This window comes from Hypanus sabinus, chromosome 30 (genome assembly GCF_030144855.1).
Source record: "Hypanus sabinus isolate sHypSab1 chromosome 30, sHypSab1.hap1, whole genome shotgun sequence".
Taxonomy (NCBI): domain Eukaryota; kingdom Metazoa; phylum Chordata; class Chondrichthyes; order Myliobatiformes; family Dasyatidae; genus Hypanus; species Hypanus sabinus.
Window position 1 is genome coordinate 10,792,269 of NC_082735.1, and position 19,223 is coordinate 10,811,491.

Genomic DNA, 19,223 nt, shown 5'->3' on the forward strand with positions numbered 1-19,223 from the left:
GACCACGGAACCCAATGGAATATCAAACACCTAATGTGCGAGAAAAAAAAATTGTGCAAACAACAATAAAGGGAGTGGACAACACATTGAATATCAAACATTAGTTCAGTCCATCGTGAGCCGCTAACCAATGTAGGCCACAGGCTATTCTTCACCAAAGCGCACCAGTCTGCATCAATCACCCTGATCAAACCACTCAAAACCAGCGAAAGAGTAACCAAAATCAGATCACGTGTAACATGAACCTCAGACTCCCTCAGAATGAACCCACAGCTTCACCAATCAATCCTGGCAATGTGGATCCCAAGACTCCTGCACTTTCCTCTGACAGCAGCTGGCCGGGGTGGGGCGGTGTATGAGGGCGGTCAAACACAGGCAGACGGCATCGAACACAAACCTGTCCTCCGCTCTCGTCCTCATTGACTTCAACCTTCCTTGACGCCTCAATCAGAGGTAGGCAATGGAGTCGGTCATGGGCTCGCGCCCCCGATGCCTCAACCAGAGGGAAGCAGTGGAGTCGACCATGGGCTCGTGGCCCAGCTGCAGGCTTCCAAGCCTCCAGGCTGCCTACACTCTGCTCCAAACCTCGAACTCCTTTGGAACCAGCAAAGTGCCAGGTCGCTCAATGGGCCCCAAATCAAAACGTAACCCTCAGATTCCAGCGCACGCAGCTGAGTGAGGGAATGATATTTGAAAGAGGTAGTGAAAGAAGTTTCGTGAACTGTCAGCAGGACATAGCCATTGGTCACATTGCTCGCTGGCGCCACCTTGACTGGAGGATGAGGGATTGATTTGATTTCAGTTGAAAGATGTTGAGAAGACCAACAATGCAATTGATTTTCTAGCACCATAAAGATTGGCACATCGAAGTTAATCAGCTAGGTTATGATTCAAAGCACATTTATTATCAAAGGACGTATAAATTAAACACCTGAAATTTTTCTGCTAATGGGCAGCCACAAAGCAAGAAACTCAAATAACCCAATTTTTTACAAAAGGCCATAAACTACTGTGCAGAGAAAGAGAGAAATTAAAAACACACGGTGCAAGCAATTGAAGCAAGTCAACAGCATCCCGTTCCGGTACGTATCAGTGTTCAGCCGTCAGGAAAATTCTTGTCTTCCTTCATTCTTCTTAATACTCCCGCTACTTAGGGTGCATTTCCTCTTCTTGTTTGCCCTGCCTAAATACACACCTCACTTTTCCCAGCCAACTTCCAACCAGATTCAGATTCGTTTAACACACGTACATCAAAACATACAGTGAAACGCACCTTTGGCATTAACAACCAATTCCCGCCATTGTCTGTAAGCAGCTTGTACGTTCTCCCCGTGACCGTGTGGGTTTCCTCCCACAGTCCAAAGATGTACCGGTTGCTAAGTTAATTGATCATTGTAAACTGTCCTGTGGCTAGGCTGGGATTAAATAGGTGGACTGCTGGGTGGCATGGTTTGAAGGGCCAGAAGGGCCTGTCTCACACTGTATCTCAATAACCAATAAACAAACTTCTTCTATCACCAATGTCAGCCTAATTGGCATGCAGTTACCTCCTCCGCCCTTTTTAAACAAGGTTCCATGCCACCATTTTGCCAGTCTCCCAGCGCCACATCATTTCCAAAAAGCACTGGAAAATTACAGTCAGATCCTGTGCTATTCCACCCGTGCTTCTCTTGAAAGGCAGGGATACATTTTGTACTGGCATAGCAACACAAAGCTGCACCACTTAGTATACGCACAACGCTTCAAATTTCAAATGATTCATATTTTCCCTCCTTCATTACATTGCCTGTATTATGTATCACTTACAGAAAGTTCAATCCAAAGTTTTCATTCAGAACTACACACGTCTTCCACCTCCACACTCAAACCGCTGGTCAGTTCTCACACAATACCTTCTCTTTCTATTCCTCTTCAGCTTCACTCATTTGACTGTTTTTTTTCCAGAATCAGGATCAGGTTTAATATCACAGTACTGGGTCATGAAACTTGCTGTTTTGCAGCAGCAGTACAATGCAATACATAAAAAATATAAATTACAGTAAGTACTATGTACACACACACACACACACACACACACACACACACACACACACACACACACACACACACACACACACACACACACACACACACACACACACACACACACACACACATATATATATATATATATGTGTGAATTTGATTAAATACCAGCAAATTCTGGAAGTAAACATCACACCATCTGTAAACAAGCGGAAGATGAAAAGAGGATGGCTTCTACAACAGGATAATGATCCTAAATGCACCTCAAAATCCACAATGGACTACCCCAAGAGGCGAAAGCTGAAGGTTTTGCCATGGCCCTCACAGTCCCCTGACCTAAACATCATCGAAAATCTGGGGATAGACCTCAAAAGAGCAGTGCATTCAAGACGGTCCAAGCGTCTCACAGAACTAGAAGCCTCTTGCAAGGAAGAATGGGTGAAAATCTCCCAAACAAGAATTGAAAGACTCTTAGCTGGCTACAGGAAGTGTTTACAAGCTGTGATACTCGCCAAAGAGGGTGTTACTAAGTACTGACCATGCAACGTGCCCAAAATTTTGCTTTGGGCCCTTTTCCTTCTTTTGTTATTTTGAAACTGTAAAAGATAGAAATAAAAAAGTAATTTTGCTTAAAATATTAAAGAAATGTGTCATCTTTAACTTTATGCCTTTTGGAAATCAGGTCATCTTTAACTCGCTTAGCTAATCACAGTAACAGAAATTTTGACTGGGGTGCACAAACCTTTGCATGCCACTGTATATGTATACATACACACACCACCAGATACAACATCAGGGCCTGATTGAGCGTTCAAAATTTCTTATGCATGCTTTGAAAGGGTGAATAAGCTACACTTGTGCGAATCCCTGCAGCACCTGTGATCTCTCACTTGGATGTCACCATCTTCCAAGATTTTTTTTTAAACATTAGGGTTATTTGTCACGTGCATCAAAACATACGGTGGAATGCATCTTTTGCATCAACTCAGGTGAGCAAGGATTTTGCCAGGGGCAGCCCACAAGTGTTGTCATGCTTCCAGCGCAAACGTAGCCAGCTCAGGACATCCTAACCCTAACATAACATCTTTGGAATGTGGGAGGTGACCGGAGCTCCTGCAAGAAGCCCACGCGGTCACAGTGAGAACATACAAACTCCTTATAGGCAGCGATGGGATTTGAACCCCAATCGATGACAGCTAATGCTGAAAAGTGATGTGCTAACCCATACGCTACCATGCCACGGAACGTGTCTAGCAGAGCATTGGTGTTGCCCTTGATTTTACCTGCCAATTTATGTGCTTTGCTTTCCTAGCTTCCATTTTAATTTCATTGCTGTCCTTCCAAAACTCATGCGAACCGTCAAGGTTATGTAGATAAACATCTGTGACAAACTTCCTACCTTGCCTTTTCCCTGCATTTTCTACTCCTTATCATCCTTCAACATCTGGAATTAGGAGCTGTTCCTTTTCTTTTAATGGGTGTATACTTATCAGCGCCTGATATCCAATTGCCTTCCACTGCTCTGACGCTGACTTGCCTTCAAGTCAGTCCATTTTCACTGAAACATATCTCATCCTAGTAAAGTTGGACTGAATCCAATTCAGACATTTTCCTCTTTGATCTTTCCATAATTCAGTCAGAATTGGCACAGTGATAACTGCCCTCATTAAACTCTTCCACTATTAGCATTCAGGTTCAGACTCTGTCAGGAACAGCCCTCTTGTTGAATTTGATGCACTGAATGCTCTTCCTGAATTCTGCTCCCTTTCGGATTAGTTTTGTCCCAGTTAATGTGCAAGTATTTAAAACTGCCTACTGTAACTATTACCCTTACAACCACTGGACTCCTGAACCGGCCACCCGCCAACCATCGGGTCCTGAAATGACACCCTGACGACTATCGGGTCCTGAAACGGGATGGATAGCCTCACTCACAACACAATGTACATTCTCAAGGATATTTTACAATTCATGTTCTTAGTACTTGTACAGTTTGTATTTAACACATTGGTTTGTGTGTTAGTCTTTTTATGCACAGTCATAAATTCTACTGTATTTCCTTGTTTTCCTGTAAATGTCTGCAAGAAAATGAATCTCAACATAGTATTTGGTAACATATATATATATGGATAATAAATTTTACTTTGACTTGATTTTGATGGCTACTTTGTGATTTTGGCACTCCTCAGATATCAGTGAACAGATTTGCTCTTCTGCCTCGCTCTGACCGATTGGGAGCTGAGTGAATTTTCCAATCAGTGTGAATGTCCCTTATGTTTCATTAGTTCAACTCATATGGCCTTATTTCTGGTACAGCATCCTTCCACAGGACTGTGTTTCTTTAGCCATTATTGCTACGCAGCCTCACATCTAACCCACTGCTGACCACATTTGATCTGAAAGCCTTGTAACAGACACGACTGCCCTGCTTGAAGGTATGCTCCAGGAAAGGTCAAAGCACCGTATTGTCACAAATCACTATGTTCTCAGATCAGCATCTTTAGTTCCTAGACCTTTTGCATTAAAGGTCTTTCTAAAAATAAAGCTGCATCTTTTTACCCCAATGCCTTATATTTCATCTGGTTAGCCTCCAAATTGATGGCATGAATATAGATTTCTCTACCTCTTCTCACCTCCCTCTGGGTCCCCTCCTCCTTCCCTTTCTCCTATGGTTCATTCGCCTCTCCAATCAGATTCCTTTTTCTCCAGTGCCCTATCTTTCCTGCCCACCTGGCTTCCCCTATCAGTTTCTATCTATCCTCCTTCCCCTCCATTCACCTTTTCACTATCATCTTCCCCCTTCCTTTCCAGTCCTGAGGAAGGGTTCCGGACTAAAATGACAAATGCTTATTCATTTCCATAGATGCTGCCTGGCCTGCTGAGTTCCTTCAGCAATTTGTGTTCCCTTTTCCCCCCAGTATTTGTTTCCTCTGCTTTTCAATGATTTCTGAATGAACAATAAATCCATGAACACTACCTCACTCTTTTTGTTCCTCTCTCTTTTTTCACTACTTACTTAATTTTTTTAAATATACATATACTTCTTAAAATTTATAGTTTTTTTTACTACGTATTGCAATCTACTGCTGCTGCAAAACAACAAAATTTCACGGCATATATCAATGATATTAAACCTGATTCTCTTTCAAACTTCTTTACTAAACTCCCACCTCCACTTTCATCTGAAACCAGTTCCTTTACTTCTTCCACGGTAGTTTAATCCTTCCCCAACAACATACCAAGCTTCCCCCTGTGCAGATACCAGCTTTCCCAGGAGCTGTGCTGAAGCCTCTTCCACAAATCATCTTCTCAGCAACAGTCACAAGCCTGCCATTTCCACAAACTGGCACAGAGCACAAGTGGTAATCCAGAAGTTGTTGAGCAATAGCTCCTGTACTTTAATGTCTTTAGTAGCACTCTGGGCTATCCCTGCAGGACCCCATCCATCCTCCTGTCCCCAAGTCATCCAAATCCATCAAACTAAAAGGGTGAAAAATACAGAATGCTGGAGGAACTCAGCGGCCAGGCTGTATCTGTGGGAGCAAAAGGTCTAGGTCGACATTTCAGGACAAGACCCTGCATTAGGGCCAAGAGGGAAGAGGAACGTTTGCCAGTGCATGGCAGTACAAGGACAGAGTGCCACAGAAGTTGGTAGCTGATGGGTGAAACTGGGAATGATGGTGTGGTGCGAAAGGGTATGATTGTGAAATGGAAGCAGGTGAGGGAGGCAGAGAGGGGAGGGAATGGGAGCAGTGAACAAATGGAGAGAGAACACACTAAAAAGGGCAGTGCAATTGGGCAGAGCGGGTTTGTTGGGCCGGAAGGGCCCGTTTCTCTCTGTATCTCTAAATAAGCTGAAGGGGCTCATCAAGTTTCTTTCGAACTTATAGCCTCTTAACATCTTTGAACTATTTTTACTGTGCCCATGGTCTGTTTTTTTAAATCAATTATGCTATTGTTTGCACTGTTGTAACTATGTGGTTTTGTGTAGGTCTTGTAGCTTTAGTTTTTGGTTTGTTGGGTGCTAGAGTTGGTCTCCTGACTTGGTGTGTCTGGGTAGTCTTTATTTCGTCTGGTGGGTTTGGAGCTCCTTTCCGGGGAACGCGATAAGACGGTAGCGTGATATTAATACGCAGCAGCCTCTCCGGACTCTGGTTTGGGGATTGCCAAATGTTATGTGGATTTTCTGGTGTAGTCTGTTTTGTCATGTGCTTTTGTGATATTATTCTGGAGGAACGTTGTCTCATTTTTTAACTGCATTGCATTTGTGGTTTCTAAATGACAATAAACTGAATCTGAACTGAGCTGAAGTCAGGTGGTATCTATGGGGCAAAATGATTTGGGCCAAGAGGAACAGAAGAAGAAATCGGAAGCAGGAAGAAACCAGATTCCAGCATCCGCAATCTCTTTTGTCTTCAAATTAAAATAGCAACTGAAATAAAGGAATTTGTGTACTAACATGTTCAAACGCAAGGCCTGTTTATTGTTGAACTCCGCATCTGTCTGGGATATGTTACTGTTGGGACATATCAGGCAGTAGAGCTCGTACACAAAAGGACCAATCATCAGAACGTTACCAACTCCAAATCCCTGTCAGCATAGAGCCTGCTCGTGACTGTACAACATTTTGCACCATTGTGTGAACAAGCAGCAGGTTCACTTCATCACCCCTGACATCACGCCACCAAGGTCAGGGCGACCTTATATTTAAAAAAAAACAAAAGAAAATTCTACTGTTTCCGAGTCCTGTAGATGAACTAAACATGGCGAAAGCGTGACTGCAGCTTTCACTGATTATGAGCTTATTGCTACCAAATGCGGAGTTACTTGGCTCACCGACCTGCCGCAAATAGACTTGTACAAACAGAGTAAAGTATGAGCTCAAAAATTCAACCAACTGAGAGAATTTTCCAAACTTTAGTTTTCCTTCTTGACATCAATTCCTTGTGAGGTCAGGCAGGTACAATGGATTCCATTTCCAGATATTACATCACAACAACTCAGACAAATCTGCATTAGAAACTAAAATAAGAGGAGCAGGAATAGGCCATTCAGCCCCTCAAGCATTCAGTACGGTCATGGCTGATATCCCTTGGATGTCATCTCCTCTCCTATGCCAGTTTATTCACAGCCCTCAATTCCCTGATTGTTCAGAACTTATCTTTCTGCATTTTAGATTGTCTCAAATGATTCAGTCTCCATTCTCTAACCTTCCATGCTAAAGAATTCCAGAGAGTCAACTTTGATAAAAAAAAGTTCCTCCATGCCTCCATTTTAAATTACTGCCTTTTTATAATGTAACTGTGTTTCCTCGTGGGATTCTCCCACTAAGGGAAGCATCTTACTATCTACCTGTCTTGTTCCCTAAAGATCTTACATACTTCAATAAAATCATCGTTCATTCTTCGAACCACTAAAGAATATACATCTAATTTTGTAAGCCATTCAGCTCCCTGTTGGAGTCATGGATAGTGTAAAAAGTAGTTACAGGTTACAAAAGGTCATAGACAGGATGGGCTGTGAAGTGGCAGATGGAGTTCAACCCAGAGAAGTGTGAAGTGGTTCATTCTGGATGGTGAAAGTTGAAGGCAGAATACAGGGTTAATGGCAGGATTCTTAGCAGTGTGGAGGAACAGAGGGATCCCTCTGGGCATAGATCCCTCAAAGCTGCTATGCAAGTTGATAGGGTGATTAAGAAGGGATATGTTGAGTTGGTGTTCATTAGTCAGGAAGATTGAGTTCAAGAGCCACAGGGTAATGTTACAGCTCTATAAAACCACACCTGAAAAATCATAAATCAGTTCTGGTTGCCTGATTATAGAAAAGCTGTGGAAATTTAGAGAGCAGGCAGAGGAGATTTACCAGGATGCTGCCTGGATTAAAGATGATGAGGATTGGCCTTTTATGAGCTCAGACTTTTCTCGCTGGAGCAAAGGAAGATGAGAGGTGAGTCGATTAGAGATGTACATGGTAGACGCTGTAGATCCATTTGACAGCCAGACACTTCTTCCGAGGGCAGAACTGACCGATACAGAGGGTGCTGGGTGCATGGAACGCTCTGCCAGGGCTAGTGGTAGAGGCAGATACATTAGGGGCATTTAAGAACCTCTTAGACAGGCATACAGATGATAGAAAACTGGAAGACTATGCAGGAGGGGAAGGTTAGATCGATTTTTCTGTGGATTAAAACGTCAGTACAACATAGTGGGCCAAATGGCCTGTACTTGGCTGTAATGTCCTATTGCAGAGTATGTCTCCTAAATCCTGACAGCAACTACACTTTCAAAACTCTTCATTAGCACCTACAGGGTTTGGGAGGTACTACAGAAATGCAGTCTTTTTACCCCCCCCCCCCCCCAATTCATTCCACAGTTGGGATGACCGAGGAGGCTGGATGTTCGTCTGCCTTTGGATTATTTGAGTGGCCCTTGCCAATGATGCGTGGTCGGCAATGTTTGTTGAACAGTGAGGATGACATTCAGAGTCAATGATTACCATACCGACAATTATTGTAACGTCTTGTGTATTTTTAAAACAATTCTCAAGCAACTTCACGGTTGACCCCGGTCATAAAAATAACTCCAATGGAAAATAGCAAAACTGAAGAAATCGTAAATATCTAGGTGGCTGGTTCTAAGCCACTAGCTGTCAAGTCCTGCTAAACATAAGATTTTCCCTCCTCATCCGGCAATGGGACGGATATTCCCTGTATTTTTATGAAGCACCAGACTTTGGAAGTGAATAACAGTCAGTGATTGGTTTGTTTGGCTTTGTTCCCACAGCTTCCTTTGTAAAAAAGGTCAGAGCGTAAACTCTGCTTTCAGCCAATACAGAGAAGCGGTTTCCACCAAGCTGCAATGCCACTACTTTGTGCAAGGGCAGGTACCAAATTTTACTTTGCCCTTCTCCGACTTCAGGAAATTTCTTCCCCCTCCACTCATTGTCTTCCATTCCCCATTCTGGCTCCCCTCTTACCCTTCTCTTCTCACGCTCCTCTGAAGCAGCTCCTCCCGCCCTTTCTCCCATCGTCCACTCTCCTATCAGATTCTTTCTTCTCCAGCACTTCAACTGTTCCACCAATCACCTCCTGGCTTCTCACTTCATCACCCACTGTCCACCACCCCCACCCTCCTACCTGCCCCCCTCACTTGGTTTCATCCATCTCCTTCCAGTTGGTCCTCCTTTATCTCTCCCACCCCAACCACCTTATTCTGGCTTCTTCCCCATAATTTCCAGGCCTGACGAAGGATCTTGGCCCAAAATGTTGACTATTTAATAGATGCTGCCTGACCTGCTGACTCCCTCCAGCATCTTGTGTGTATTACCTGCATTTCTCCCCCTTTTTGCAGCATCCACTTGTCACACACTAAACCCAAAAGCAAGCAAGCTACTTGCAGATGGGTAGTAATACTCTGAGGTGCTGAGAAGTAGGTAGAGCAGAAGACAGATGATGGGGGAGGGGAAATCAGCTTCAGGATGAAAAGCATTTGCATTTATACTGGACTTCTCAAGACTGAACAAATCATGAACACGAGAGTCAAAAATCTGACCAAGATGACACCTTCATCCGATTTCAGTTGCTCCTATAACGCCCTTCCTCTCAGGTACTCATATAAAAAAGAAATACGGGAAAATTATATCTCTCTGGGGTGCCTAAAACTTTTGCACAGTACTGTATTTGTCAACATGAAGTGGAGAGTGAGTATGTAAATCTGGCAGAAGTTAAGGCTGTCAGGAATAGCAAGGGTGGAGCACTGCGGGAGGAGTGTGGGGCAGGTGGCAGAGAAGGAATGCCGGGGGTCGGAGGGGGTGGTGCAGGTGCAGACACACCCAGCCCTGTGGTACCAGGCAAGGCCATTTGATTGCAAATGATTGGTTCATTGATCATACAGAATGTCTCCATGGTGCTTCCTGCTCCCTCCCCTCTCCCTTCCCCTTTTCCCAACCATGACTCCCCTTTCCCTGTCTCCATCTCCCTCTCAGTCCACAGTAGAGACCCAGATCAAAATCAGGTTTATCATCACTCACATTTGTCATGAAATTTGCATTTTTGCAGCATCAGTACAGTGCAAAACATAAAATTACTCCAGTACTTTGCAGAAGTCTTAGGCACCCTAGCTATATGTATGTGCCCAAGACTTGCACTGTTCTGTATGATTTACTGGTCTACTATGAAGCCTCTTTGAGGTATGTCTATTCTAAAGAAAATTAAAATTTCTCTTTGATGGGAGTTCAGTGAGACCTTTTTTCACCGCTGTCCCTCTGTCCCTCTGTGATCTCCACTGCTATCCAACTCTTTGCAGTTGGAGGACCGCTTCGTCCAGCACCTCCGCTCCGGCCGCCACAACAGACAGGATCTCCCGGTTGCCACCCACTTCAACTCTGCTTCACGTTCCCATTCGGATATGTCCATACATGGCCTCCTCTACTGCCATGATGAGGCCAAACTCAGGTTGGAGGAACACCACCTCATATACCGTAGTAGTATATGGTAGTCTCCAACCTCTTGATATGAGCATCGAATTCTCCAAATTCCGGTAATTCCCTCCCTCTCCCTTCCCCCATCCAACTTTCACTCTGCCTCCTCTTCCAGCTGCCTATCACCTCTCTCATGATTCTGCCTTTTTCTACTACCCATAGTGCTTTCCCCTTACATTCCTTCTTCGCCTCTCCTGCCTATCCCTTCCCTGCTTCCCCCTCCCCACCCCTTGATCTTTCCTCTGATTGGTTTTTCACCTGGCACCTTCCACCCTCCCCCCACCTTCTTTATAGGGCCCCTGCCCCCTCCTTCTTCAGTCCTGACGAAGGGTCTCGGCCTGAAACGTTAATTGCTCATTTCGATGGATGCTGCCCGAGCTGCTGAGTTCACCCAGCTTGTTTGTACAACTCTTTGCAGTGATTCCTGGTTTCATTTCAGACTCCCAATATATACAGTTCTTCTTATCTTCCTGAGTCCTGATGAAGGGTCTCGGCCCAAGGCATTGACTGTTTATTCTCCTCCATAGATGCTACCTGGCCTGTTGAGTTCCTCCAGCATTTTGTGTGTTGCTCTGGGTTCCCAGCACCTGCAGAATCTCATGTTTATGATTACCAACCCTGATCGATGTATTCCTGGAGATTTCATTCCACGGCTACCTACGCACTATCCTGCCCTGTCACATTAGTGCTTGGTCTGAGCTACCATGCTCTGCTCTCTCTGCCACACACTGAGTGAACAGACACATCTTATCTAGTCATACTTAACAGCTTTCTTTTAGCATGTCCCATATCTTCAACAGGGTAAAAAAATCATGGAAAATGAGAAGGATCTTCCTAAATAAAATCACCACTATCATTCTCCTCAAGAGTTAATTCTGGAAATCCCATTAAAATCTCAGCCTTCTCTTAACTATTTATCTGAAAGCAGGAGGGTTGTTAGTAGGTTAATTGGCCACTGTAAATTGCCTGTAATGTGTAGGTGAGTGATAGAATCTGGGAGGGTTTGATAAGATTGCGGGAGTGGGGGAGGAATGTGATTAGAGCAAATGAATTCTCATGGGCTTATGGATCCATTACCAGGCAATATAACTACAACTAAATCAGGTTTATTATCACTGATGTATGTCCTAAAATTTGTTGTTTTGCAGCAGCAGTATAGTACAATACATAAAATATACTATACATTATATACCTCTGGTCATTTGATGGAGAAGGGTCAGGTTGGATAAGCAGAAACTACAAGAACATTCAGTAAGCACACATCAAGGTATGGGGAGGCAAGAACACGAGATAGAAAGATGATCGGCCTTGAATGTATTGAACCGCACAGTCTTAGGGAACGCATTTCATTCATAAGGACATAGTAGTAGTTACAGGAGCACCAATAGCTTATCTCTGCCCCTTCTTGTATGTTGCTTTTGTGAGAAGGGCCTTCCCTGAAACTTTTCCCTGTAGTTTCTTGTGAAGTGTAGAAGACTGATGATGGAAATATTTTAAAACACAGGCTGCCACATGTCCAAAAGCTTTCCTGACAGCCAGCTCTCATCAGGCAGCAGACTCTATAATTATTGTCTAGACTCAAACTTCAGAGCTCATGGAAAAGTCCCCTTAAACTATATTGTCCATCAGGTGGATGTATGGCTGAGTGCGGAGCACCCACCACGCCCCGGCATGAACGCTTATCTGTGGAGTTGGACGAGGATGATTCCTGTGGTTCAGTGATCCAGCGGTCCCACCACGGACAGTAACGTTGGCAGGGCACTGCATTCACAGACTTCTGACCCCAGGGTACAGCTCAGGGCTTCTGTGTTTACAGTTTAATTCTGGTGACCTCTGTAAAGAGTTCGTACATTCTCCCCATGAGCACATGGGTTTCCTCCAGGTGCTCCAATTTCCTCCCACAGTCTGAAGATATATCAAAACTTATTTATTTATTATAATTATTTCTTCTTTTTGTCTTGCACATCTTGTCATCTTCTGCACTTTGGTTGGGTACCCTGGTTGGCCAGTCTTTCACCGAATCTGTTATTGGTTACTACTCTATCGAGTATACCCACAAGAAAATGAATCTCAGGGTTGTATATGGTGTACTTTGGTATTAAAACTTACTTTGAGCTTGATTAGTAGGTTAATTGATCATTGTAAATTGTCCCAAGAGAAAATCTCCAGATGCTGGAAATCCGAGCAACACACACAAAGTGCTGGAGGAACTCAGCAAGCCAGGCAGTGTCTATGGAAAAAAGTACTGTCAATGTTTCGGGCCGAAACCCTGCCTGGCCTGCTGAGTTCCTCCAGTATTTTGCGCGAGTTATTGTAAGTTGTCCTGTGATTAGGCTAGGGTTAAATTGGGTGAGTTGGTGGGCAACATGAAGGACCCCCTCACGGAGAGCACACGTCATTCTCGGTGTTGTATCACACTGATGAGCCACTTCCTGAACTGTTAAAGATTAACAGCTGGAGAAAACGAGCAAGCTCCCTTCCCTAAAGCGAACCAGTTTGAAGCTGGCTAATCTTTGCTGTTACTTTACAAGTACCAGTTACTTCCGTTGAATGAGGCCTTTGCTGCCCATCGAGTCTCTGCTAGCTCACACACCAATCCCATCCGCCCACTATTTCCTAAACACAGGACATTCTGCGCATGCTGGAAATCTTGAGCAACACTCAGGAAATGCTGGAAGAACTCAGCAATTCAGGCAGCATCTATGGAGGGGAATCAGCAGTCAACGTTCAGGCTAAGACCCTTCATCAGGCCTGGAAAGGAAGGGGAAAGGATCTCAGACAAAAACGTAGACTGTTTATTCCCCTGCAAAGATGCTACTGAGTTACTCCAGTGTTTTACTTGTGTCTCTCGCTATTTCCAGTGGTTCTCCTCAACAAACTCAAATTCACACACAGGTATGGTAGGATTTGAACTCATTTTCTCTGGAACTGTGGTGCAGCCCAGCAACAGAGAAGCACCAACGTAACTCGGCTGTGAGAGAAATCCAAGAGGACAAAGGCCCACTGTAAAAACAATCCCACTGATATTCAACGCTGTCTTCTCACGTGGAGTTGTGGTTTAAATAAAGGAAGAAAGAAGGGGAAAAGAATGAGAATAGTTTAAACTGCAGGACTTTTTGTAACCGCATCCTGACCATCAGTATTCAACAGGGACAACAGTTCCTTGTAAAAGTTTTTAAGGATGTCTTGATGTGAAGCTGTTCTAAAGGAACCGTTTTCCTTTCCCTCTCTGTGGCAGAGCTGAAAGGAAAAGCTGAAGAATCAGAAGAGAAAATTTACTTTGAAAATAAACTCAGGAGCAGAGCCTGCCTGTAAACTCTCCAAAAACCTGGGTGCATCTGTGGATTTCAACACCAGTCCTAAGTCAAAGTAAATCTTTACAGTCCAATAGTGTTCTGAAATTCAGTTTTACACTGCAACATTACTGGAGCTTCCTGATGACCAGATTTAATTTAAGAAGTCGCATGACGGGAAGTGGAGGGAGGGGACTGTGAAGGGCAAGTTACTGACAGAGGAACATAGAGAAAAAGAAAGTAAACGGCAATTATTAAAACAAAGCTGACACCGAGAAACATCAAAAGCAGTCTGATTGCAGAGCAAGTCAAATTACTCACCAAATGACTGAATATCTATAGTTACAACATGGCAGTTTCACACAACTGCTCACTGCTTTGGTGGGAAATCCTGTTCCCAGTTCTCGTGCCCGACAGCATCTTCAGGAAGCACAATTCTGGGAAATTCCACTTAATATGGTGACCCAGCATAGTAGCAAAGGAGGCCATGGGACGCAAACAGATATTCTGGGGTTTGGTACTTGTATTCAAAGGTGTCCTGCTGACATGATGAAGTATTAAGAAGCTAATCAACTTGTCCAAAATGGTCCAAAAATGAAGTCAGGAATACCCCAGGAAATTCTGCCCAGAAACTAAACCTATATATATTTTACGTGGAAATCGGACTTTACACCACTTCCTCCACATTTCATCAAATTCTGCAGAAAAAAAATTAGGGAGATCAGAGTGAGTAATGGGTAGCCTTAATGGGTAGCACCCCAAAAGAAGGTGAAGCACACAAATGCTGGAGGAACTCAACAGGCCAGGCAGCATCTATGGAGGGGAATGAGCAGTCATTCTGAGCCGAGGTCCTCAATCGTCAACTATTATTCCCCTCCATAGATGCTGCCTGGCCTACTGAGTTCCTGCGGTGGGGTATGTGTGTGTGTGTGTGTGTGTGTGTGTGTGTGTGTGTGTGAGTGTGTGTGTGTGTGTGTGTGTGTGTGTGTGTGTGTGTGTGTGTGTGTGTGAGTGTGTGTGTGTGTGTGTGTGGTGTGTGTGTGTGTGTGTGTGTGTGTGTGTGTGTGTGTGTGTGTGTGTGTGTGTGTGTGTGTGTGTGTGTGTTGCAAAAGAGTTAAATTGAGTTCCAGACACCATTCTTTTCCTTCAAAGAAAAAATGTGCAGACAATAAAGTTCTCTGGTCATAATGATGGATTTATGCCCAGCAAAGTTGGATAAACAGCAATAGAATTATTTTAAAACTCCACTGAGTAATACAGATGCTGGACGTGATTGACCTGGACATTGCTTTTAAGATGTTGCCAAGAGGATGCTTTAAATTCACCTCATGTCTCATCCAAAAGATGAATATTTCAACAATGCAACTCAGCCCCAGTACTGCACAGTAGTAGTAAGACTGAAGTATGCTTCACGTATTGTAGTTCAGATCCCCAATAACTCACCCCCAACCTAATTCATGTCACCACTGCACAGAACTGAAAGGACACAATAGGGGATTAGGTCTCCCACCTATCGACTAGCCTCCCGAAACTGAAGGGTAAAGCCCCACTATAAATTAAGTGATATCCACAATGCAGAACCTTCAGGAAGATGAAGTCAGGTTCAGATCCAGATTTATTTATCACATGTACATCAAAACACACGGTGAAATATGCTGCTTGCATTAACAACCAGCACACCCAAGGGTGTGCTGGAGCAAGCCCGGAAGTATTGCTACATATTCTAGCACCAAAATAGCATACCCATAATGCTTGGCAGAACAACAGATCACAACAAAGCAGAAGAGAACAAGCAAGGAAGCCACACAGCAAAAGAAGCCCCGTACCTCCCTCTCTCCAATCACATATACAGTTTTCTACCCCGAGACTGAGCTGAGCTGTTAAGCCTCCAGCAGACCTGTGGGTTCACAGTCACTGGGCCTTCGACTTCCCCGGTGGACTCACAGAGATTTGCAGACCTAGGTTCTGGCCATGGGGCCTTGACTTCTGGTCTTCCAATCCACCTTTGGGCTTCGAACTGGTCTTCCAATCGACAATCAGGCTTCAGTCCGGACTATCAATCAACCTTCAGCCAATAATTTTAAACCTATAGTTTAAGGGGCCCTCTGGAGCACATTGGCTGTAGAAGGGGATTTTCTAAAGTAAAGATCAAACTGACTTTCAGGGCACTGACCTGATTTTCTCAGCTCAATACAGGTTGGATCCTGAAGTGGCAAGCATACAAGTATGTTGGGATAGTACCATCTACTGCCCTCCATCACTCACCTTTGTGGGCTTATTGGAAGGCGAGCTTGTCTGTATACAGAAGGTGGATTCAAACATTACCCTTCCACAGAAGACCAGTCATGAAGAGAAAGATATCCCAGGCCCATCCAACTTCAGACTGATTGTCTCGGTCTTACTCTTTAATTGGTCAGCTACATAATTCACCTGCACCCTGATGACTAGGCTCCCAATGCACTGGGCATACCACTCGCTATTACACTCTCAGGTCCCTTCTACGGAGATGCAGGAGAAGCTGCTGGCTAATGGCACGTCGGCATTGGTCCACCATTAACCACGAGTTGGGTGAAGGAATGCACTGACCCAGAGGGGCAACCAGCAGACTTGGGAAATGCCATATATCTGGTCTGTACCTTCTCTCATTCACTTCCAGAAGATACTGGTTACCCAAACCAACAAAGTTACTCTAAATTACATTTTTTTTAAAAGAACTCTCGGAACCAGGCAACTTTTCTCAGAACATAAGGAACAAAAGTAGTAATAGGCCCTTTCACACTTGTGGCTGTTCCACCATTCAAGATAAGGGCTGATCTTTGAACTGCCCACCATTTCACTGCACTAACACTATACCCCTTAACACTATCCAACATCTCTGGGGTGCAGAATTACAGGAATTCAAAACCCTCTACATGAAGAATTTTTTTCTGATCTCTGTCTTGATTGGCTGACCCCTCACTTTAAGACTAGCTTTAGTCCTAGACAGCGGCCAGTATAAACATCAGCTCTACACTTGCCCTGCCAAATGCCATTGGAATTTTGGACATTTCCACGATGTTACTTCTCATTCTTTTAAACTCTGGGAAGCACGGCTTCAAAAGGCCCAATGAATGATGCTCAATGCCAAAGAATGGAAAAGTCTGGGAAAAGTGGTGGATGCAACCCAGCGCATCTCAAGCAAAGCCCTCCACATCATCTACAAAGAGCTCTGCCACAAGAAAGCAGCATCCATTATCCAGCCAGGCCATGCTCTCTTCTTACTGCTGCCCTCAGGCAGAAGGTACAGGAGCCCTCGGTCCCACACTGCCAGGTTCAGAAACAGCTATTACCTACGACCATCTGGCTCCCAAATCAGCGTGGATAACTTCGCTAACCTTAACTCTGAACTGATTCCTCGGCCTATGAACTCATTTTCTACAACTCACATTCTCAATATTATTTATGTTTTTTATTTGCACATTGTTTTTATGTCAGTCTTTCTTTATGTGTAGTTTTATTGACTCTATTTACTTTCTTTGATTTCATGTGAATGCCTGCAAGGAAATGAATCTCAGGATTGTATAAGGTGACATCTACGTACTTTGATAATAAATTTAATTTGATCTTTGAAGTTTGAAAACGCTAAACTGCTTCTCATAAGACAATACCACCATATCAGGTTCAGTCCAAAGAACTTTCTCTGCCCTCCCTTCATAACCAGGCTATCTTTCCTTAGTTAGGTCGACCAGACCTGTACATAGATGCTATTGCAACAATGCGTGAGAATTGTAGCACGTCAGCTCCTGTACTCAGGATGTCTGGTGATAAAGGCCAGCACACATGACATCTTCCAAGTTGTCTGCTGTACCTGCATGAAAATTTTCAGTCATTCATTTACATTAACATAGGGCTTCGTCTCATCATTAACACCTTCCAAATTCTCACCACTTAAAAAGTGCTTTGCATTCTATCAAATTCTTACATTTTTCCGCATTGGGTTCCATCAGCCACATGGTCACTCGGCCAATCTGTAACCCACTGAACTTTGTTGCATCTATGCCATCGATGCTTGTATCTTCAACAGACTTGGATATATTATTTATAACTTATCCAATCATTGTAAAAATCACTGTAAAAAAAATTGATTTTTAATCTTCCAATAGTAATCACAACAGCAACCCTCTACACACAGCTTTCCAACCTGAGGAAAGCTCATCAATGCCTTTACTTCCTCGGGAAGCTAAATAAATGCAGCACATCTCCAACAACAACTACCAATTTTTATTGCTGCACCATAGAAAATATTCTGTCTGGAAAACCTTAAAAATCTCCAGAAAGTTTGGTACACAGCTCAGCACAACCAGTTTCCCTTCCATGGACTTCGGTTAAACTTCTCACTGCCTTGGTAGAGCAGCTAAAATAATCAAAGACCTCTCTTCTCCCCTCTCACATTGAGCGGAGAATACAGAGGTTTGAAGGCACGTCTCACTAGGTTCAAGGACTACTTCTATTCCACTGTTATCAGACTCTTGTACGATAAGTTGAATTCTTGACTTCATTATCCAGCTCGTCTTGATCTTGAACTTTATCATTTACCTGCCCTGCACATTTTTGATAGCCTTTACACTTTACTCTGCTTTGTTATTGTTTTTGCCTTATTCTAGCTCAATGAACTGTGTAATGATTTGATTTGGATAAGCAATACAGAAGACAAATTTTTCCACTGTAACACACAACAATAATAAACCAATACCAATGTGTTCCTAATTTATATCCATTAACCAGCCTTCAGTCCATGCCAGTATATTGGCCTCATACAATACAAGTTTGTTTAATAATATCTTGCAACTTGAAGAATTTCTGGAAGTGCCTATACATGACGTCAACTCATTTGCCTTGCAAACACTAAAATCTAGAGCGACAAACAATCTGCATTAGCCCTGAGTTCCAACCCAAGATGTCAACAATTCCTTCAGCCCCCACAGATATCATACAGTTTGCTGAGCTCCTCCAGCAGACTGCTTGCTGCAACTCCTTACTTCTTTTTATAAAGCTAGACGCATCGTCAAAAATATCAGATTTGCCAAAAAGCTCTCCATTCCATAAATCTGAGGTATGCAATTTTCTTTCATTTATTGTCCTCCCTGATCATTTTGTTAGTCCACTCTACCGTTCTGCCCCTTTATTCACTGGGTGCTTATCTCACAGTGATAGGCGCCCATCCAGAAAGCATCGGGCAGCATCCAGCATAGTGGGCAAGTGCTGTAACGCAAAGGAAACTTGACTGCGTGCAGGGATTCACTATATTTGTTACAATGCCATTTCATTTAGCATGAAGCATTTTGGAACATCGAGCGGTAACTCATCGAGGTAAATAAATACAAACTTTGCCTCACTGAAGACCCGAGTTGCTTTACTCTGCAGTCCAGATGGAAGCACGGGTGGAGC

The 19,223-nt window shown here is 43.7% G+C and overlaps 1 protein-coding gene across 4 annotated transcripts in view; it reads right to left on the reverse strand.

The window, feature by feature from the left end:
• LOC132383408 (protein eva-1 homolog B-like) overlaps positions 1–19,223 on the reverse strand; it is a 79,809-nt gene that overhangs the window by 44,704 nt on the left and 15,882 nt on the right. Inside the window, exon 2 of one of the 4 annotated variants that reach the window (XM_059954320.1) lies at positions 14,118–14,494. The exons of the other annotated variants lie outside the window; for them this stretch is intronic. The gene's annotated coding sequence lies outside the window, so the exon portion shown is untranslated. The remainder of the gene's footprint in view (positions 1–14,117; positions 14,495–19,223) is intronic. 4 annotated transcript variants of the gene reach the window in all.